General features: G+C 33.9%; 1 long non-coding RNA gene across 1 annotated transcript; it reads left to right on the plus strand.

Moving 5' to 3' along the window:
* The first annotated feature begins 119 nt into the window (after window positions 1–119).
* On the plus strand, window positions 120–18,841 carry LOC136205729 (uncharacterized). Its single transcript, XR_010676060.1, has 8 exons — window positions 120–316; window positions 1,965–2,214; window positions 2,296–2,376; window positions 2,469–2,549; window positions 5,895–6,424; window positions 6,665–6,739; window positions 8,582–8,684; window positions 18,697–18,841. It is a non-coding gene; the product is annotated as an uncharacterized lncRNA (long non-coding RNA).
* Window positions 18,842–21,233: the final 2,392 nt, after the last annotated feature.

The following is a 21,233-nucleotide window of genomic DNA, read 5'->3' on the forward strand; positions in this document are numbered from 1 at the left end:
GTAGCAAGAGAGATAAAAGAGGAAGGTGAATACGCAAGCAAAGTTGGAGATATGACTCCTAAGGTAAGTTAGAAATGGAAAATGGGCCCTCATCAAAGGATTAAACTTTGGCTTGTGTTGTGGTTCAGATGTCATCATATGAAGATGACAATGTCATTACCTATAAATGTATTTCTCTCTCTCTGAAAGGAAAAAGAAAAACAGCCCCTAAATTCAATTGGGAATTTGTTGTTTTGCCTAATAGGAGAAGAAGAAGAAGAAGAAGTGCAACAGAGAGAGATATAGCAATGCGTGTCAACTGATTTTTACTCTCAAGGTAAGCAAAAACTAAATTTGAATGCTTTCTAGAATTATGCTTGCTGGGTAACTTGTTTCCATTCATTTAGTGTCCAAGTTTCCATTAAAACTAAAAAAAGAAGAAGGATATATTGATATAGGTATTGATCAAGTTTCTCTTTTTCTTTTATTTCGATTAATTGTCTCCAACTCTATTAAGGATAAATTTTATAGTGGATGATCCACGAATATAGAAAATATAAAATTACCAAACACCCTGTGGAACAGTGGTGCGAGTGTTATAAGAGTGGATACCTTTTACCTCCAAGAATGTGAAAACCCTTTTAATAAATTGCAACAATTTTTCAATGTGAGATGCACATTTCCTTTTATCCTTTACCTCTTTTTTTTTGAAATAATATCCTTTACCTCAAGAGGGTAAATCTTAAAGCTTTTGATAAATTCAAACTTAGGTCAAGCCCAACCCAACAATCCCCCACTGTAATTTTTAAAAACATTTGAGCAATAACATAAGGTTAAACATGAATATACACTACACTGATAACCCCTTCAGATGACGGTTAAAAATCGTAGTCCAGGAGAATATAAAACTGTCACGGGGTTGCTGCCGTCTGATGATGCTTCAGATGACGGTGCCTTCTGTCGTTTCAAATAATGTCATATGACATCAGCCTATTTGTTTTCTATCATTTTAAGCACATTACGATGACAATATATTTATTAACTCCCGTCAACTCGATGACCCTTGAATGACAGTCTATTTAATATATACGTCAAAAACTTTATTGGAAATTGGTTTCTTATTTATCGTGATTATAGTTTGCATATTTAAGTTTGTCGTTGTAACGTGTTTCAGATGACATATGTCTTAATCAATTATGTCAATGTAGTGTGTTTCAGATGAAATATGTCTTAATCAATTATGTCAATGTATATTTTTTCAAATGACAAATTTTTTTCAACTATTTGTCTTCGTATTGATGTTTATATGATATTTTTTTTAATTCAATGTGCTTTATAAGCCATTTTCTGGTTTTTATTCACTTTGGCATAGAAGCCAATTTCATGTTTTTACCTCAATCATGAATTAAACCTATGTACTTGTGTACATAATATGTAATCTGTATTTAATCATAATATGTATTCAATCAAGATTTGAATTCAATTAAACATCCTTTTATACAAGAAAATATAAATAACATCTTCGTTCTTATGATTTGAATTCAATAAAATATCTTCATTGCCAACAAAAAATAATCCAAAGGGTCGAAATCTGCACACAAAAAAAAGCAATCATGATATTAGCAAAAATGTTTAAAATTCCAAAGAATGCTAATTCAAACATTAACTATAATATACTGCACCGATTGACTCAATTAACCCACCTTCAACCTACCCTTTCACTTCCCACATCAAACCAATTATAAATTTAAAGTCTTTTTACCATTTCTGTAACAATAGAAAGGTTGATTGAGAAAATGTTTTACCTAATGACACTGGTTTTAAACCGCATGGATTTGGACTTGGTTAAGCTCAGACAAGAGTCACCCATGTGGCTATTGAGTCTTCAAGGTATCTCTGTTTCTGATTACCCTTCTTTATTTTTTTTTCTTCTTATTTTTCTTCAAGGTATCTCTATTTCTTATTACTCTTTTTCTAGCATGTAGATCGTGTAAATGGAGACCTATTCTGTTGGGCAGAAGATGAGATCAAAGTAGAGGTAATTGCAGAGTTTAGGGAAGAGATAGGGAGAAAGAAGAGGGAAATGGCTGCACATATTAGAGCAAAGTTGAGGGTAGAGCTAAGGGCAGATGTCAGACTGCATCTAGTTCTCATGTTAATGTAGATGGTGCAAATGTTAATGTAGATGCTGCAGATAGAATTGTCAGTCCGAACTATATGGTAAATGACGTTGAGGTATATTTAATCATGTTGTTCTATGTATTTACATTCTTGAGTTTATTACTCAGTTGGGTTTGATTGATTCTATTTTGATAGGATGATACCAAGGAGAAACAAAATACTCTGAAGAGTGATGATGATGGTAAAACACATGCAGTTCACACCGTAGTTGTTTAGGTAGATATACTTATAGGTTTCTGACATTTACTGTTCAATATTTAGATTAAAAATTATTATTTAAACTATTTTGGTTGATTTTGTTTTGATAGGATGATACCGGGGAGGAACAAAAGATTGTGAAGAGTGATGATGATAGTCGTATCCTCAAGGTTGACACTCATGCCATTCAGGTAAATATAGTTATAGGTTTCTAACATTTATAGAATCTTTGTTATTCATATCATTTTTCTTTGGCAGTATTGTGATTGTGTTCCACTCGGCGTGCTAATTTTTGTTTGCCTTTTTTCTGCAAAATGCGAGCATGCTAGAGAATTATAGTGTTCTCGAACTATGAAATAATATTGCGGCTTCTAAGTAACAAACAATTGTAAGAAATAAAAGACATGTAATTCCAAAGGATTCGATTATCAAAACGATACGGACCTTACAAAAATTATTGAAGAACAAAATAAAATAAATAAAATAAAATTGTACTAAGAACTTGAGTGAACTTGAACTTAAATTAAAATGAAAACTACAGGTAAGGAAATGACTTAGAAATTTAAATTGTTGGCGTCTGGAGAGAATTTGCTAGAGTTTTGCATGACTGCGTATTGAGTCGGGCCATTTTCATCGTGATTTCTTACTTTTGTATATGTTGGAGGTAACTTTCTACTTCCTTCTACTAAGTCACATTCTCCAACTTGATATCACGTCTTGAGTAACTGCTCCACCATCTACTCCCGTGATCTCCATGATGGATTGGCTTTGATATTTTCTAAGTTTCATGCTTTTTAAATTGGCTCACAGAACACATGTTAAAGTATTAAATGGTCATCTAACCCCCTTAGGTTTACCTCAAAGTAAGTTTCACCTGAGGTTCACTCTAAGAAAATAGGTTTCTCGTGAGGTTCACTTTAGGAAAATAGGTCTTCCTTGAGGTTCACTCCAAGAAATATGTTTCCTATAAAGTTTACTTTAGGAAAATAGGTATCCCATGAGCTTCACTCCAGGAAGTAAGTTTTCCATGATGTTCACTTTAAGAAAACAGGTATCCCACGAGGTTCACTCTAGGAAGTAGGTTTCCCCTGGTTTCCCTTAAGATGTTTCTTTTAGGGTCTCTCAAGATGTTTCTCTTAGTTTTCTTCAAGATATTACCCCTAGTTTCTTTTTAAGATGCTTCCTCTGGGGGAAATTGAGGTTCACTCCAGGAAATTATAAGTGAACGGTGCACTATGGAAGATAACCCAAGGAAAGTGAAGTGTATCAAGAATGAAAGACATGCACCAGGAAAACATAAAAAAGTTCCTTAAAATGAAAGTTTCTTGAAATGAATACAGTTTCTTAAGAAAAAGTTCTCTAAGAAGTTATTTTAAGAAAAAATTTCCTAAAACTAAAAGTTTCTCCTATGAAAAGTATACACCAGAATATACATAATTTGAGGTGGAAACACCTTCATTTACTTAAAAAAAAACTTTAAAAACAAAATTAATCTAATAATTTACATTCTATTACTTTCATTAACCTCCTCTAAACTCCTCCGAACAAAGGCTAAAGAAACAAAACCTTTATGTCTATTTGTCTCCAGAAAGTTATTTATTAAATTAGAAAATGAGACAGTATATTAGTCTCTAATATTAATTGCAAAGAAATGATTGAGGACAAATATTTAAATTATATCAATTATTTTTTTAGTAAGTCCTAAATATTTTGCAGTAGTGGTGTATCTTTTCAAATGGTGGATTCTAAGTATAGCTATGTTTGGCGTAGTCGATTAGATTAGGTGCTGTTGGACAAAAGTAGTATCAATATCATGAAACGTAAATGGGTTGTAAGCCTTTCATTTTGAAAAACTTAGTTTGTGCTTTATTTGATTGATCATTAAAAAAAAAAAACTTAGATTATGCTTGTTTCTATGATGAATATGCTACCCAGATTGTATGAATTCTGATCAGATCTTAAATCGTCAGGATCATTGGCTAAGGATTTCTCTTCTATATATTTCCTTCATGTTAATGAAGTAGCACATTAAGAGGGTGTTTGTTTCAGCTTTTCGAATGAGCGTTTAGCGTTTCACTCCAAACCGCAAGAAATATAGTGTTTGGTTAGGTTTATATAACCGCAACGTTTAACATTTTCTTTGGAAACTGCAGTGTTTTGGAGCGTTTCACGAAAAGCTTCTAATTGGAGTTTTTCATAAACAACTGTTTGTAGTTATATGTTCAGTAGCGTTCACCGGGACCCTGAATGACCAAATGAATTTGGTCATTCACCGTTAGATCTATGCTCATTAAATCTACACCTTAGGATGCTTTGGATATCCACCGTAGGATTATAACGAGTATAGATCCAACGGTGAATGACCAAATACATTTGGTCATTCAGGGTCCAGGTGAACGCTACTCGTTATATGTTATTGACAAAATTATCTTTCTTATTTCCATAAAATATGTTTATTCTTTAACATTATTTATATTTCTACAACATAATTACCGGAAGAACAAGGTTTTGGCCCTGTTTGGTAAAGAGCGTTTTGGGATAAAAAGAGCGGTTTTGACCAACTTTAGAGGTTTGACCACTGAAACCGCTGATTGGAGTGTTTGGTGGAGAGAGGTTTGGGAGAGAGTTTTGGGATGAAAACGCTAATTTAGAAAAAGCTCTTAAAATGAGCTTTTTCAGTTAGCGTTTTGCAATATTAAAATTAATGGATTTCTTTAACCCTAATAGTTTCTTAAAAGGAACTTTTTCAATTAGCGTTTTGCAATATTAAAATCAATTTGAGAAATAATTTATTAAACTGTCTTTTTGGTTATAAATATTGTTATCTACACTTCACATGCGCACCATTTTATCATCGTTAGTAATAGATCACAAACATATGATTAGACGTGAATTTTTTTTAAGAAAATAAAAAAATATTATTTACGAGTTGGACAAAAAAATTTCAAATATTTCACCAAATTTATAAATTAATTTTCAATTTTATTATTAAATCACAAAAAATTATGAAATCTCTTTTTTAGAACTACTGATATGTGCAATTGATGTAGAATAAGAAATAAAATATCAATGTTTTCTAATAATATCTGAAATCGACCTAATTTGCCAATGTCATGGATAAAATTACACCATTTTAGACGTTAAGAGTAAAATTATTCCTAGTTGTAAACGTTATGGCCATTTTTTCATATTTTTCCTTTTATAATTTCATCATTGATTAATTTAAAACATGTCCATTTTAGACATTTTAAATCCGAACAACAACAGTTTCAGTATAATTTTACCAAACACTAGTCATTACAGTTAATAACAAACAGCTAACAACAACAGCTAAAAGCTTACTGCGACTGCAAACAGCTAACAGCAACCGCAACAACTATTAACTAACACCTGAACCAAACAAGCCCTAATTATCTACCACTATCTATGATTATTCTCTTACAAGATGTTTTTGTGCTTGTGCAACTTGTATTTCCCATGATTATTCTTTTATTTCTTCTTAATACAAGCTTAAAATATTTTATATTACATTATAGGTATTGATGGAGAACTGAGTTTGCGGGTGGAAGCTTTCGTTCTGTGCCGATAGAAGTCCCTTGAATATACTTCGACGATCAAGCTGGAGAGGGAAATAGTAAACAGTGATAGAGAGATCAAATCTCTGGAATAGCTATAACATGTTTGCTTTTATAGACTTTGGGTGGTGGTAATAATTCTTTATTTCCCTTAAGCCTCGGTTGGTTGTAAGGGTTGGAATGACCATGTTTGCCCGATATCAAAGCCTTTAAGATGGACCTTATATAGATGGAGCCGTGATATGGGCCTTATGTCGGACCGGATGGGCCCTGGACTCATATATCGTATCAAGAAGTCCCCCGAGTGGTGTAAGACTTTTAATGTGAAACGACAGGTTGGTCCATGAGATTGGCGACTCATTTGGTGTACCGGAAAGGGTGGGGCTCCTTTGCACAAATGGTTAGGATGGAAACAACGATTGTTGGGGTTGAGTTGATCCAAGGAACATTCTTGTCTTTGTCAAGATCTAATTGGCAAGTGTCTGTATTTCGTAAGTTAATCGAAATGTGACTTTACTTTAAAGTGTTCTTGCATTTTAGATGAGCATTAAGTTGAGGTTGCATCATTATTAGGGGTAATGATGAACATGATACTTGGCCTTCTTAGCGTTCAGTATAAAAATCCTTCAATAGTGTTATTAGAGGACATTTTTGTGTCTTGGGAATTTCAAAATTTCTTCTGTGAATCGCATTTTTTTTGTTATCGCTCTGAGGACTTTATTTTTTTATAGGAGGCGTATAAAACTTGAGAGCCCGAACAAAGTAATTTTGATTTGCGATTTTTTTTCTTGTCGCCCGACTGCGAGGTTAGTCCTTTCACCCCTTTTAGCCTTTATCATTTTCCTTTTCTTGTTCTCTTGTTGTCTTTTGTTTCTTTTGGCTTTGTAGAGGGGGAAGAATTTTGTTGGTGTTGAGATACGTTTTCTAAGTTGGTTAAGCGAGATTATGTCTGAAGCGGTTGACGGGTCTTAGTCGGTGTTGAGGGGTCTTATTATTCAAGACTCCGTTTTGAGGGAGCCTTTAAAGGCATGAATAATGAATCGGGTGGAGGGGAAGAAGGTCATTGATCCGACTTCTACTTCGCCATTTGAGGTGGAGCATGAATTTCCTTATTCACCGGTGCCAGCTCCTCGAAAAGAGAAGCGAAGGTCGGTGGATCTCAATTGGTGTTTCACAAAACTAGGCCTATCAGGGGTCCTCCATCTAGTGGACTTTTCACCTTGAAATTCGCCATGCCCTACCCTCTTCTCGGTTTTCCTTATAGGGTTCTTCTTCTTTTTTTGTAGGGGAAGGATCCCTCATCCCATCAAGTGCAGTTTGGCTCCCTAGAGTCTGCCGCCTGGTTCCCTTTTTCTTCTTTGCCTTGGTCCTTCATGTTATTGTCTTTTTTAGTCTTCTCGTAATATGTTGGTATGTTGCTATTATCATATCAAACGAAGCTCTGTTTGATGACCATTAGCTCCTCAAATGATTGAGGAGGGTTTGTGTAGCATTTATGTCAAAGGGTCACATGTAGTTCCCTTAGCTAGAGTGTCAATGGCGACCTCTAGGTTCATAAACTTCACTTAAGAGGCAATATGATGAAAACAAGTCAAATAGCTTCTCAATGACGCGCTGGCAGACATCATTGAGATTATAGCTCATTCTTCTAACTTTCATGGTGCATATTAATCGTGCGACGTAGAGGTCCTTGAGAAGATCGAAGCAGTCAATTGATTCGAGTTCTGACCCTCGGTAATCATTCTTATGACAACCCTACCAGGGTTGTTGGAAAAACCTTGCACATTACGCGATAACCCTTAGAATAGAGGTTGATCATGCTTATAAAGGTTGCACAATGATTGTTTGCGTCTTTAATATTGGTGTAGGATGGCAGCCTGAGGGTTTTCTAGTTTGTTGGTAAAGTTGTACTCAATGATCTGTTGGACTAGTGGTGTTTTGCTAAAGGTAACTTTCCCTCTGATCGAGCCGCCGATAGCCTTTTTGTCTAAGAACCTTTGAAATTTGACCTCTTAGGGCCCATTCTTCTTCGCGGGGTACTTTTCTATGTGTTTGGATGTTCATGGAACCTCTAGGATAATAGGTCCGTCTGTGGGATGGGCTCCTATGGGGAGCCCGCCATTATCCGGAACTACTTATGTAGCTTTTAAGTGCCTCTTTTCCTGCTCGACCAAGCTCTGAACCTTGAGAAATTCTCATATCTTACGGTGGAAACCGATGAGTGTGCCCATAAGCTTCTTGGTGGGACTCTGGAGTCGTCTTCAGAGTGTTTACACGAAGACGTTGTCTAGGTTCCTTCCAGTGGGGTGATTTCCTTCTCCTTATCTTTTGCCTAATCATTGGTTTCTACGACATGCTTGGTAGGAGCAGGCTCAACTAGGGGTAGGTCAACCATTCTGTTTACTGGACAGTGAAGAATTTTTCACTGTGTTTGATCACACTAATCATACTAAATGATGGCTACCGAATTTGTGGGTTGAAGCTTTCGTCATGTGCCGGGAGCAGTCCCCTAAATACGTTTGTCAGTCAAGTTAGAGAGGAAAAGAGTAATAAAACAATAAAAGAGAGAGATTAAACCCTTTGAATATATTTCATTTGTCTACTTTTATAGTCATTCAGATGTGGTAATAAATCTATATTGTCTTTAGACCTTGATTGAGTGAAGGAGCTGAAATGATCAAGGCATGAGATTTCTCTTAAAATAGGCCTTATGTGGATACTAGATGAACCCTGGATCCTATGCCGTATCAGGTACTAATGTATTTTATTGGTTCAATTTCGATAAGTTTTTTTGATATATTTATTTATTTTATTGATCAATTTAATTAAGCGAGTGATAAAAAAAGAAAATAAATTCTTGTAAATTAAAGTTGTGAACATATAGGAAAAAAGAAAAAAAAGGTTAACGATCATAATGATAAAATGGAAAGTAGGTAAAGGAAATTACAGAAGGCAGTTGAGAATAAATAAAAATCGCAAAAAAACATCGTGGGGTTTTTTTATTTTTTAGTTCATTAAGTAATATATTTTTTAGTTGTATAAATTAAATTTCTGATCATTTTTTTTATCTCATTAACCCTTTGCTTACTAAATTAATAAATTTTGACCATCTAATTTTGTTAAAAAAAACATTATTTATTTTATCTGTATTTAAAATTATATAAAAATATATTTTTTATTGGATTAAAGTTTGTACAGTTTTCTATAGCTACATTACACATTCAAAACTGTTTTCAAACAGTAAAAAAATACAATCAATGAATAATAATATTTTAATCGAGTTTTATATTTAAAATTGATTTTTTTATAAAAAAACAAGAACTTAATTAATAAAAAAATTGAAAGATAAGAATCTAATCATATTTTTTTGCCAATAAAATAAGCAGAAATGGAGTTTGAATAATTAAATAAATAAATAAATAAACAAAATGACCAAACAATAAAAAAAGCGCGTTACACCGTCACCGTCTGTTGTATTTTGGACGCGTTTGCTCCACTTTTCTCCCCTGTCTGTCACCCATTCGTTCGTTATATGCAAATACAACTGTCTTTGAGGTCTCTTTCAAAAAACAAAACAAAAAAAAAACTGTCTTTGAGGTCATTCTAGTCATTTTCACTTCCAAAACAATATAATATATGTTTTGAGAAAGGGGTTATTTTTCTTTTTGAAATTTGATGGATTTTCCTGCGGCTCATTTCATTTGTGACAAAGCAGTAGTATTTTATAATTTGGACTGTTTGCATAAATACATTAAGTTGTAATGTGATATTGGTTTTTCAAAATCCAGGGAATTTCTTTTTCACCTATAAAACTAAATGAGATCAGGTTTTAAAATTTTTCTTAACGTTTTTTTAGGAAGTTCAGATATAATGTTAACCTAATAAATAGTAAAATTTTGTGATTCATATTCTTAATTTGGAATGATGGTATTTTACTAATATGCCGATTCCAACATTGACTCGTGTAATGTATTTAATATGGACGTGACAAAGAAATTAATTTCCAAGTAATTTTAATAGTTTTGAGTTCTAAAATGCATGTTAAACTTAATGAATGATTTTACTCAGGGTCGGTCCTAGGCTATGAAACGAGGGGCGCCCGCCTAGGGCCCATAACGATAAGGGGCCCAAAAAATATCTTTATAGTGTTTTTATAAAATATTTTTTATAGTGTATATATAAATATAGATATGAATATGTAACATTAGAATTAATTGGTTCAGTTGGTAGGAGGAGTTTCTTAGTGAATTTATTTTAACTTGAGGTTGAGAGTTCGAGCCTCATCCTTCCTATTTTTTAATTACTTTCAAATATTTTTTTTTCTCACCCACCTTATTTATCACTATCAAATATATATTTTTTCCATTTATTGAGGTAGATGGTTCGAACCTCTTTCTTCCCATTTTTTAATTACTTTCAAATATTTTTTCCCCCTCACCTTAGTTTATCACTATGAAAAATAATATACTTATTTACTTCTTGCAATTTTACATGACACATATACTTGTTATTTTAGTAAACAAATAATTCTAGTTAGTATACTTATTACTATTGCACTACTAATTGTTCTCCATTTCCAATCCCCAACAAAATCAACAAACAAATAATCAATCAATTAATTAAAATAAGCAAAATCATTGCTTACCCCCCTCAATTTTGAGTATGATGCCTTCGATTCTAGGTTCAAGTTCATCTCCATCGATTTTCATTTCTCAATTTCAACTCAAAAAGCTCAATTAAGTTCATACATTTCAATAATTGTTTCTCCAATTTCAGTCGATACAATTGTTATCTGATCATTCAAATTCTTATCTTATAATTTTCTATTGTCATCTTCAACCTTAGCTTCAACTTCCAACTCACAAACCGAAACACTCAAAACCCCATTTTCGTGACGTTTTCGATTTGCAAATCTTTTCTGAATCATATTCATAATCTATTCTTTGATTCTAGTTAATCAAATCACCTAGAACCAATATTTTTGCAATTATCGATTTCAAAATCAACATAATTTTCATTAAACATCTGTTCTGTTCAGCTATCTTCCAAAAATGATTTTGTTCACTTCAAAACCAATCTTAATCTCTTTAATCATATCCAAACTATAAATCTTAGCTTTTATTTCATTCAAAATAGTCCCATATAGCCATCATTTTATTACTCAAAGTTCCATTGTTACTGGATCCTTACATACTTGAGAGCTGCTGAAACTAGTTTAATTTTTGGTAAATATACACTTTGGTCCTTCAACTTTTAAAATGGCACCAGTAAGTCCAATTTCTACATCAACTTCTACAAATTATAGTCCAATCTGCAAGCATTCTAGCGACATCAACATCTATTTCAATGCCTCAACGACAAGTTTGATCCTTCATTTAATTACGTACATATTTATTTCAATTACTGTTACAAACAAGTTTTTTCAATTTTGCAATTTATATTATGCGAGATCAATTTGTTGATTTCAAATTAAAAAACATCTTTGTGTTTGGTTTTATTTATTTTTAGTAAAAAGTTAATTGGTTTACATGTCAAACGAAACCAGGGACCTAGGAACAATTTTTTTATTTTCAATCCTTGCATCCTCTATTCAATCGATACGTTTTTAGAATTCAGGTTTAGACGCATTCACCCTATTCATTGCAGTTATTTCATTAATTGTAAAAAATATTTATTATTCTTGAGAAGAAATTTCTCTAGCACGCCCGCATTCATACATTTTTTTCCACACATGTCAATGTTGAAAATTAGCATATATATATATATATATATATATATTACAAAGTTATCGCCAACAAGGTGTTATATTTTTCCTTCATGGAAAAACAGAAGTGATTTGTCTGCCATCAATAGTGATATCACACGGAATAAAAGGAATGAGCTTGGACACATGTACCAATCAAAAGCCTTAGCATAAAGCATAACTGACCAGACACATGGACCAATAAGCATTCCGAGTCCAAAGATACGCTCCTAATCTCAATAGCATGCTATATCTTACGAAAAAGTAAAAAAGGAATTGTACATGAACCAATCAACCACTTACACGTGGAAAGGTATTCAATCACATGTATGTTTCTGAATGTCTATCAATAGCTCATTAGCAAAAATCACAAGGTATGCAATTATTCTCCAAACATATTCTGATATCAAGTTATCTTACTTCCTTTAAGTACATTACTGACTTAAGCATCAAAGAGGGGACGTTAGATTCCAACCCCTCTATGACTGTTTGTTGATTGTATCCATGTCCATTCAAGTTTGATCAAGACCTTCTATAGATTGAGAGACATCAAGTGGTGCAGTGAGCATGGATAAACTTCGTACAAATGACTCATCTAAATAGTTTTGTGGTTTAGCCACTTCTTCAGCAAGTTCTTGATATTCTTAGTACTTCAACTACACCTAATCATGACATAATAGATGCCAGTAATAATGTGTTGGAGCCTGTGCACATATCACCAGCTTTGGATCAAAAAATTAAGGCTTGTTTAGGATAATTTGGATCATGAGAAGCATCGGTTTATGGATGGTATAACAAAGCAATTGATATATAATATAGGCCGCGTTCTAGAGCCTATGAATACCCTAAGGGCGAAGCTTATGATGTAGATGGAGGTGATGGGGGTGGAGCTTAAGGGGGCTAACGAGGTGAATAAGTATGTGGATATGCATGGTTCAACAATTTGTTCTACATGACATCACATCGTTCGGACCTGTCCAAGGAAAAGAGAAGCTTCAGAAGAATCTCATCCTAGGTTATTAATGGAAGTTCGAAGGAGAATAATGTTAGTCCATTATATAGAAGGTATTATCATTCACCTACGCCTCCCAAACAAGTTTCAAGGCCTGGCGGTTCCAAATCCCTGAAGTGGCGTTGATGCATTCGTCATGATTCCACTAAATCCTTAATTCTCCACTACAAAGCAAATCGCAAAAGGCCAGACACATCCAGATCTCCATAGCATAGAAATCAACGAGCAAATTTAAAATCGATGATGGATCAGGCAACTTCCTTAAAAGAGGATGTAAATACTCTTATAAGGAATGAGCTTCGACATGCCATGAAAGATGAAGGATTTGAGTCAAGATTGCCAGAAGCTAATGATGTGGATACTCTGCTCAACGCTGAAATTATGAATCAGCCTATGCCTCCAAGATTCAAATATCCACTCCTCATGATTATAATGGTATGACTGATCTTACTTTGTACGTTAAATTTTTTCTCAGGGCCCTCCAAACAACAACGTCTACCGATGCCCCATGTGTCGGTTGTTTTTAACAACGTTAAAGATTCGACAACTTATTAGTATGATTACTTATTGCCAGGATCCATCAGATCATTCAAGAAGATGTCATATGAGTTTGCCGAACATTTTATCACTTCCATTCCTATTATCTTATATATGAGTCGAGTGAATCTTTGAACGCATGGGTGGAAAGATTTTAGCGAACAACCATGTGGACTAAATATCTGATGGAGAAGTGGAGGCCATGTCAAGCAATTTCCAAAGCAAAGATTTATCCAAATAGTTGACAACCCGAAGGCAAAAAACGTTTCCAGACCTTATGAGGAGGGCACGTGACTTCGTAAAATGGGATAGTCACCATTTAAATCCATTGCTCAAGGATCGATTGGGATCAATACATCACCCAAAGGAGTCTAAAAACGATAGGGGCATGGATGAGCAGAGAAGATCTAAAGAGCAAACGGGTCGAAACTATGCTCCATTTAACGCTTCTAGAAAGGAAATTTTATACTGGGTGGAGTCGAACAGGAAACACATTCAATATCCACCAAAGCTGAAAACATCAGGCTAAAGGCATAACGGTCTATATTGTGAGTTTTACAAGAGTGAAGGCCATGATACTGAAGACTGCAGAAAGTTGGAAACTAAGCTTAACAAAATGGTTGAGGCTAGAAAGCTAGACAAATTTCTTAAGAATGCAATTAAATCAAGGGAGCCTAAAGATGGGCATAAGACAAAGCGTGCTCCTAGAGGTGAATCTATGTAATTACAAGTGGCCCAAAGGAAGATCAATCAGTCAAGAGAAATCGAGTATTTAAAGACGAAGAACGGATAACCGATTCTAGATCTAAGTTTTATTTTGGCAATTTTTCTCATCAAGCACACAATGATGCCTTGGTCATTGAGATTATGTTGGAAGAATACAAGGTCTCAAGAGTTTTTATTGATATAAGAAGTTCAGTCAATATCATAACTCGAAAGGCACATGAAGCATTGTGCCTTATTCCTGAGAGGTTGTCTCCTACCTTATCACCTCATGTGGGGATTTATGGTCATTCAGTACCTTTATTGGTTAGTACATAAATGATGGTGGAAATTGAAGATGGCATAGTCAAATGGATCACAATGGCCAAATTCCTAGTAATTGATTTGGGTTTACCTTATAACTTGATTTTTTTTTGAAACAATAATTTGATTATTAGTCGACCACATTTATCAAAGTTTGCAGGAGCTTTCTCTATCCATCATCTGGCATGGCAAATTCCAACTTAGAGAGGAATGTAAATTATACAGGGTAATCAAATTATTGCTCAAGAAACCTATATAGCCTATTTGATATGAAACCATCGCATCATATTGTGAAGGAGGAAAAAGAAAGAGTGGAGCCAGTAGGTGCTTTAGAAACAGTTTGGCTTGCCAAAGGAAAATCTGTCGAGATCTCTGCATAAATTCCAAAGCAACCTAAGACAACTGTGGTGGAAAATCTGAAGGCTAATATTGACGCTTTTGTTTGGTGCCTTGAAGATATAACATGGGTTTCTCCAGATCTCATGATGCACTCTTTGAATGTTAATCTAGATGCTACTCCAATCATCTAGAGGAAAAAAAGAAAACATGGGATTGAAAAGTAAAAAATTTATTCAAGCAAAAGTAAAAAAGTTAAAAGACTATGGTCAGATAGGAGGTATACTATCCAAAATGGATAGCCAATGTTGTTATAATGAAAAAGCTAACGACAAATGGCATTTATGTGTTGAGTTTACATATTTGAATAAAGCATGCCCAAAGGATTCATATCCATTGCCTTGCATTGACATCTTGATTGATTCAATAGTAGGTTATGCAATTTATTCACTTCTCGATGCAGTGACTGGATATCATCAAATCCTAATGGATCTGGAAGATTTATTTTGGACATGTTTTTGAACAAATGAAGGTACTTATAGTTATAAAGTAATGCCGGTTGGTTTGAAAAATGTAGGTGCTACATACCAAAGATTGGTAAATAAAATATTCAAAGATGTAATCTGTGATAAACTGGAAATCTATGTTGATGCTATGATCGTCAAGAGTCGAACTATGGAGGAGCATGCAACTGATCTAGATACGGTCTTCCCTACTCTATATGAACACATCTCAAATTAAATAAATAAAAATGTATATTCAGTGTATCTTCTGGTAAGTTTGTAGGCTTTGTGATCTCTCAACAATGTATTGAAGCAAATCCAGACAAGATTCAGGCTAGTATTGACACTGAGCTGCCAAAGAAATTGAATGATGTACAAAAATTGAATGGAAAAATAAATGCATTAGGGTGTTTTATTTCCTGTTCGCCTAAGCGATGCATGCAGTTCTATAAAAGCCTTAAATGAGCTAAAAAATTCAACTAGATGGAAAAATGCCACACGTCCTTTGATCAGTTAAAAATTTCTTTGCTTCACCTCTATTACTGAGCAGACCTTTGCCCGGTGAAACTTTATACTTGTACATAAATCTAGTCGAAGATTCCATAAGAATGGTTTTGATTCGGGAGGAGGGCACATAGCAATTTTTGGTTTATTATGTAAGCAGAGTCTTAAGAGACATTGAAATAAGGTATATAAAGCTCGAAAAGCTAGCATTCAGAGTGGTGATAACAACACAGAAACTTCGGCATTACTTTTAGAGCCATTCAATTATGGTTCGGAATGACATGCCTTTGAGGAAAATTTTGGAGAGACCTGAAACTTAATGGAGATTGGCAAAATGGGCATTGAAATTAACAGAGTTTGACATCCAATTTGAGCCTCAAAGAGCTTTTAAGGCACAAGCACTAGCATATTGTTTTGATAGAGGTGCCAAAGGAAGTCGATGAGTCATCAAAAGCTTCTAAAACATGGGAGATCTCCGTATATGGCAGCTAAAACACAGATGGAGTTAGGATTGGGGTCTTTGTGTAGGATTCCTTATGGTCTTAAGCTCAAATATGCGGCTACCTTGGATTTTTTTGGCATTTAACAATGTGGCCGAATATGAAGCTTTACTTCAGGGTCTTTAGATTTTAAATACAATCAAGCCAGATCGAGTTGTATTGAAGAATGATTTTGAGCTTATAGTTTGTCAACTTATGGAAAAATACAAAGCAAAAGATGGCATCATGAAGCAATATCTGCTAATTGTAAGACAACCCTTACAAGAAGGAAAGGCCAAAGGCCGAAAGATGGATGTACATAGAATCCCAAGAGAAGAGAACGAAGAGAAAGACCATTTAGCAAAATTACCATCGAATCCTAACGGGGCTCGTTTATGCTCATGTCGTGTTGAGAAATATATCCTGTCAAAATATTTGGTATCTTCAGGCATGATGGCTAGTCGAGCAATATCTTCAGCAATGGAAGGAATCCGAAGAAATATACCATGTCCAAATAATTTATGCCACAACTGTTTAGAGTAAATTATTACAGTTCTTCCAAAAATCGAAGCATATTGTAGGAATAATGTAAAATAGATGAAGATAAGTCAACTTATGTTAGGCCGATCATACATATTATATGCATCAAACATTTCTTTGCTTAAGTCAAGAGTGTTTCGGTCCAGGGTCAATATATCGGCTTCAATTGTGATTTTTCCTTTTCTCTTCTTATTTGATTGCTTCTGATTTAAAGTTCTTAAACATTTGGGAGCATGTTCAAAGGAGGAATAATCTCAATAGAATTAGAAGGAGCTTTGACCTCGGGACCTTGAGGCTCTAGTAATATCAATAAAAGCTGAATAACTTGAGCTTTAGGAGGGGGATTATTTTTGGTTAAGCTTTCTACATTCGTTCCCTCAATGGATAATAGAGCAGTTGAGGCTTCAGGGGGCTCCCGAAGACTTCTTGGCAGTATTCAACTCCTTGTTTCGGTCCACGAATTAAGAACGAAGAGAGATATTGTAAAAATCACCTACATCTAGTAAAATAAAAATAGGAAAAGTAAGAAAAGAAACCACCTTCTATCTTTTGAAATCTTTTTTATCCGGGGTAGACAATTTTTCCCTTTTTTTATTACAAAGGCGGAAAACCTTCAATCCACATTAAAGCAAGCATCTCATGGTAAGTCCATCACTTGCTTTAGGCCTGAACAAGTGTTGCTCCCTCTTTCTCCCTGAAGCTTAATGTACTGGAAATTTTCTAAGAGGTTGGTTCGTAAAGGGGTTCGTTCCACTTGGTAGAGAAAGGAAACCCTCGAGAATATGGATATTCAGGGTGTGTAGATTCGGTTTTATCCAAAACCACTTCGGTTTAAAGTTCCCAATAATTTGAGCTTTCTTTTCCAAGAAAGGACTATGTAAATAATTAGCAGACCAATATATCATGTCTTTTTCTGATTTCTTGTTTGGATGCCAGACGAAACAAAACAAGGGGCGGTGATGTTCACGTCTAAGTCAGAGCAATTTTTTTTTTTCAAAAAAAAGCAATTCAAGCAAAACATTGGGGGAAATTTGACAATGACTCAAATTGTATTCATTCAAAACAGCAACAAATCCTCTAGGCAAGGGAAATCACATTTCCCATTCCAGATATTGGGTAAAAATACCCAGAGTATTCATCGGTGGATGGTTGGATTTTCGTTCTCTAAAGGTAAACTAACAATCATTTGTCTTAACTAGTGATATTGATTTATAGTTTCATCTAAAAGGGTTTGAGTTAAGGTCGAAGGGTGAAAATGAACTTTCAAGTTCACTTTTTGGACTTTAGCATGAAATTTCTTAGGGGTTTCACAACACAAGAAGTAGAGGGTTTTTTAGTCTTAGAAGATGAGCCTTTTCAGGATTCTGGAGCCATGGAACACAATCTAAGTAAAAGAAATGAGCGAAAATAGAAGCAAAGAACAGAAAAACTTACAAGAGTTGCAGATCAGAAGATGAAGCAAAGTGTAAAAGTAGAAATTCCATTTCTTCGACAGATATAGAATAAGAAGGATAAAAGTTAGTAATTACCTATTCTTTTTTATCTTCTAAAAAACTAGGGTAATAATTGGAGTTTCTGAAATGACAGTAGCCATATGAGCTGAAGGTAACATCAGCAATAAGAATTAGTTGTTTTAAATATTGGGTTCATTTTTCCAAAGAGCTTTCATAAAAGCTAGGGGGAACATCTGATATCACACGGAATAAAAGGAATGAGTTTGGACACATGTAGCAATAAAAATCTTTAGTATAAAGCACAACTGACCGGACACGTGGACCAATAAGCATTCCAGATTCCAAAGATATGCTCATATCCCAATAACATGTCCTATCTTGCGGAAAAGTGAAAAGAGGATGGTGTATGAACCAATCAACCGCTTACACATGGAAAGATATTCAGTCACATGTATGTTTTCAAACGTCTATAAAACCTCATTAGCAAACATCAAAATGTACGCAATCATTCTCCAAACACATTCTGCTTTCAAGTTATCTTACTTCCTTCAAGTACATCACTGACTTAAGCATCATAGAGTGGATGTTGGATTCCGACCTCTCATTGACTGTTTGTTGATTGTATTCAGGTTCGTTCAAGTATGATCAAGACCTTCTGCAGATTGAGAGACATCAAATGGATATGGCTCATGTGGAGTTTGTTTCTCATCGTTATGTCAAAAACAGTTTCAAGCATTATCTATCATTGCTCTATCACATTTTATGATATTGAACGTGCATATTCAAACTTCTCTGATAATTTTTTAATTACTTATATCAAGATGTACTATTTTTTCTATGAATGCCATAATTACTTAAAAAGCTAATACAATAAATGAATGATAAATTACTAAAAAAAATACTCTGTCCAGCTTATAATCATTTGTAACCTTAAAATTTTGCATAATATACAAGTTACATTTACTTTTTTAGGTTTAAGGTGAAATTCGTTCATATAATTATTAAAAATGTCAATTTTATTCCTACGATATGAAATAACCTAATTTTATCTCATAATAGATAATTGAGTTCAATTTTATTATTATGGTCGAAAATCTAATTTACTTTATCATTTTCTAAGTAAATATAGACTGCTTTCTAAGACAAACGTGTTATATTACGTATTTTTCCGACACATTTTAAGGTACTAATTAATGAATGCAATTTGAGTCTTGTCCTATTGACAAGTTTTGTTTGGTTTCTTTATGAGTCTAATCACATGAAAATATCTTAGGTTGGGCAACCTACGGATAGTATGATTTTTTTTTTCTATGGATTTTTTCCATTAACATAATCCTGATATCATTTCCCTTTTTGAGACTCGAATTCGTCTAAATCGTTTAGATGCACTTATAAGAAGAATTAAGTTTATTGGGTGTGTGAGTGTTGACTCTGAAGGAATGAGTGACAATTTGGATATGTTCTGGCGTTTGTCGATGATGGTTAAAATTATAAATTATGATCGGCATTTTGTGGATGTGGAAGCCAATTTCGGGGTAGTATGCCCTGGCGGTTTACTAGTTTTATGAGATTCCTGAGCGTGCTCGTCGGTCTGCTTTTTGGGATCCGCTGCATAGTCTTTCGATCAACCTGCTTACACTGGAGTTGATGTGGGTGCTTTGGTGTTTGCGGATTCTAGGGTCCTATGGATTGACGTTGTTGTGCGAAATGATAAGGGTGCATTTTTTGGAGCGTCTTTTCGCCACCTTCCTGGGGAGTTTCGACCTCATTATGGGAAAGTTATAGGTATTCGATAGGCCTTGAGCTGGTTAAATGCTAAGAGTTTGGATGAGATTGAGTTTGAGTCAGATGTTGCGGCAATTGTTGCTTATTTAGTCGAGCCAAGTTTCTGGTCTGCATATGATATTTTAATTGTTGATTGTTTTTATAGAAACACAAAGAGATCGAAAAGCCAGAAGTCTTGACACCTTCTTCATCATCTTTCATCTTCTTCTACTCAACTACGGTATTGTATGGGTAATTATGTACTAATGATGGAGAGGCTATGAGGATTAGAGAGACTCTTAGGGGGCGTTTGGTTCGCATAAGGGTAACAAAATGGAATCAAAAAAGGAAAACAAGGAGAAAAGAATGGAATGACCCTGAATTTCCATGTCTGTTTGTTTCCATTCCACAAAGGGAATGATACATCCATGATTCCCTTTGTAGCTGTTTGATTCAAATGATGTAATAAACTAGAGTTGTGTTTTTAACATAAATTATATACATACATGTGTCTATATTAATAAATTAATCACATGTAAATATCAGAATGAAAATCAATTTATTCAACCATTAAAATCAAAAGACTATGAAACTGTAGAAATTGAAATAAAATACATCAAAGAAAATGTATAAACATTTTATTTTAAAATAATTAAAAATAAATTGAATAATATGATAAAAGAAAAATATTTGTCAAAATTATTTTGGGTAAATTCCAAAAAAAAAAAAAAAAACTCATGTGGTTTCATGTTATTCCAAAAAAACCCTTGTGATTTATTAATACAAAAAAAAAGGACTGTGGTTTGCGCCGTTACCCGAAAAACGGAAAATAGCTTAACACCGTTAAAGTGCTGACGTGGCACATGGGTAAAGTTGGAAATTCGAATTTTTATTTACTTTTTTATTTTTTTCCCCCTCTCTCTCCTCCTTCCTTTTTCCTTCTTCTTCTTCTTCCTTCTTCTTCTTCTCTCCTCCTCCTCCTCCTTCTTCTTCTTCTTTTTCTTTTTCCTTTTTCTTCTTCTTCCTCATTCTTCCTTCTTTTTTTTCTTTTTTCTTTAAGTTTCTGGAAATCTGGAAATTTTCCAGATTTCTGGAAAATTTCAGATTGTCCGAAATTAAAAAAAAAGAATAGAGGAAAAAAAAGAAAAAGGAAGAAGAAAGAAGGAAGAAGAAGAAGAAGAAGAAGAAGAAGGATCAAAAGTGAGATTAGTATAGTGATAAAAAATATAAGGATCAAAATAAAAATAAAAATTAGTCAAAAATATTTTTGAGAATAAATAAATAAATAATATATAAGTATGAGGATCAAAAGTAAAATTAATGTAAGGATTAAAAAATTAAAAATAAATAAATTTATGGACCAAAATAAAAATAAAAAATAAAATAGAGACTAAAATGAAAT

This window comes from Euphorbia lathyris, chromosome 9 (assembly GCF_963576675.1).
Source record: "Euphorbia lathyris chromosome 9, ddEupLath1.1, whole genome shotgun sequence".
NCBI classification, from domain to species: domain Eukaryota; kingdom Viridiplantae; phylum Streptophyta; class Magnoliopsida; order Malpighiales; family Euphorbiaceae; genus Euphorbia; species Euphorbia lathyris.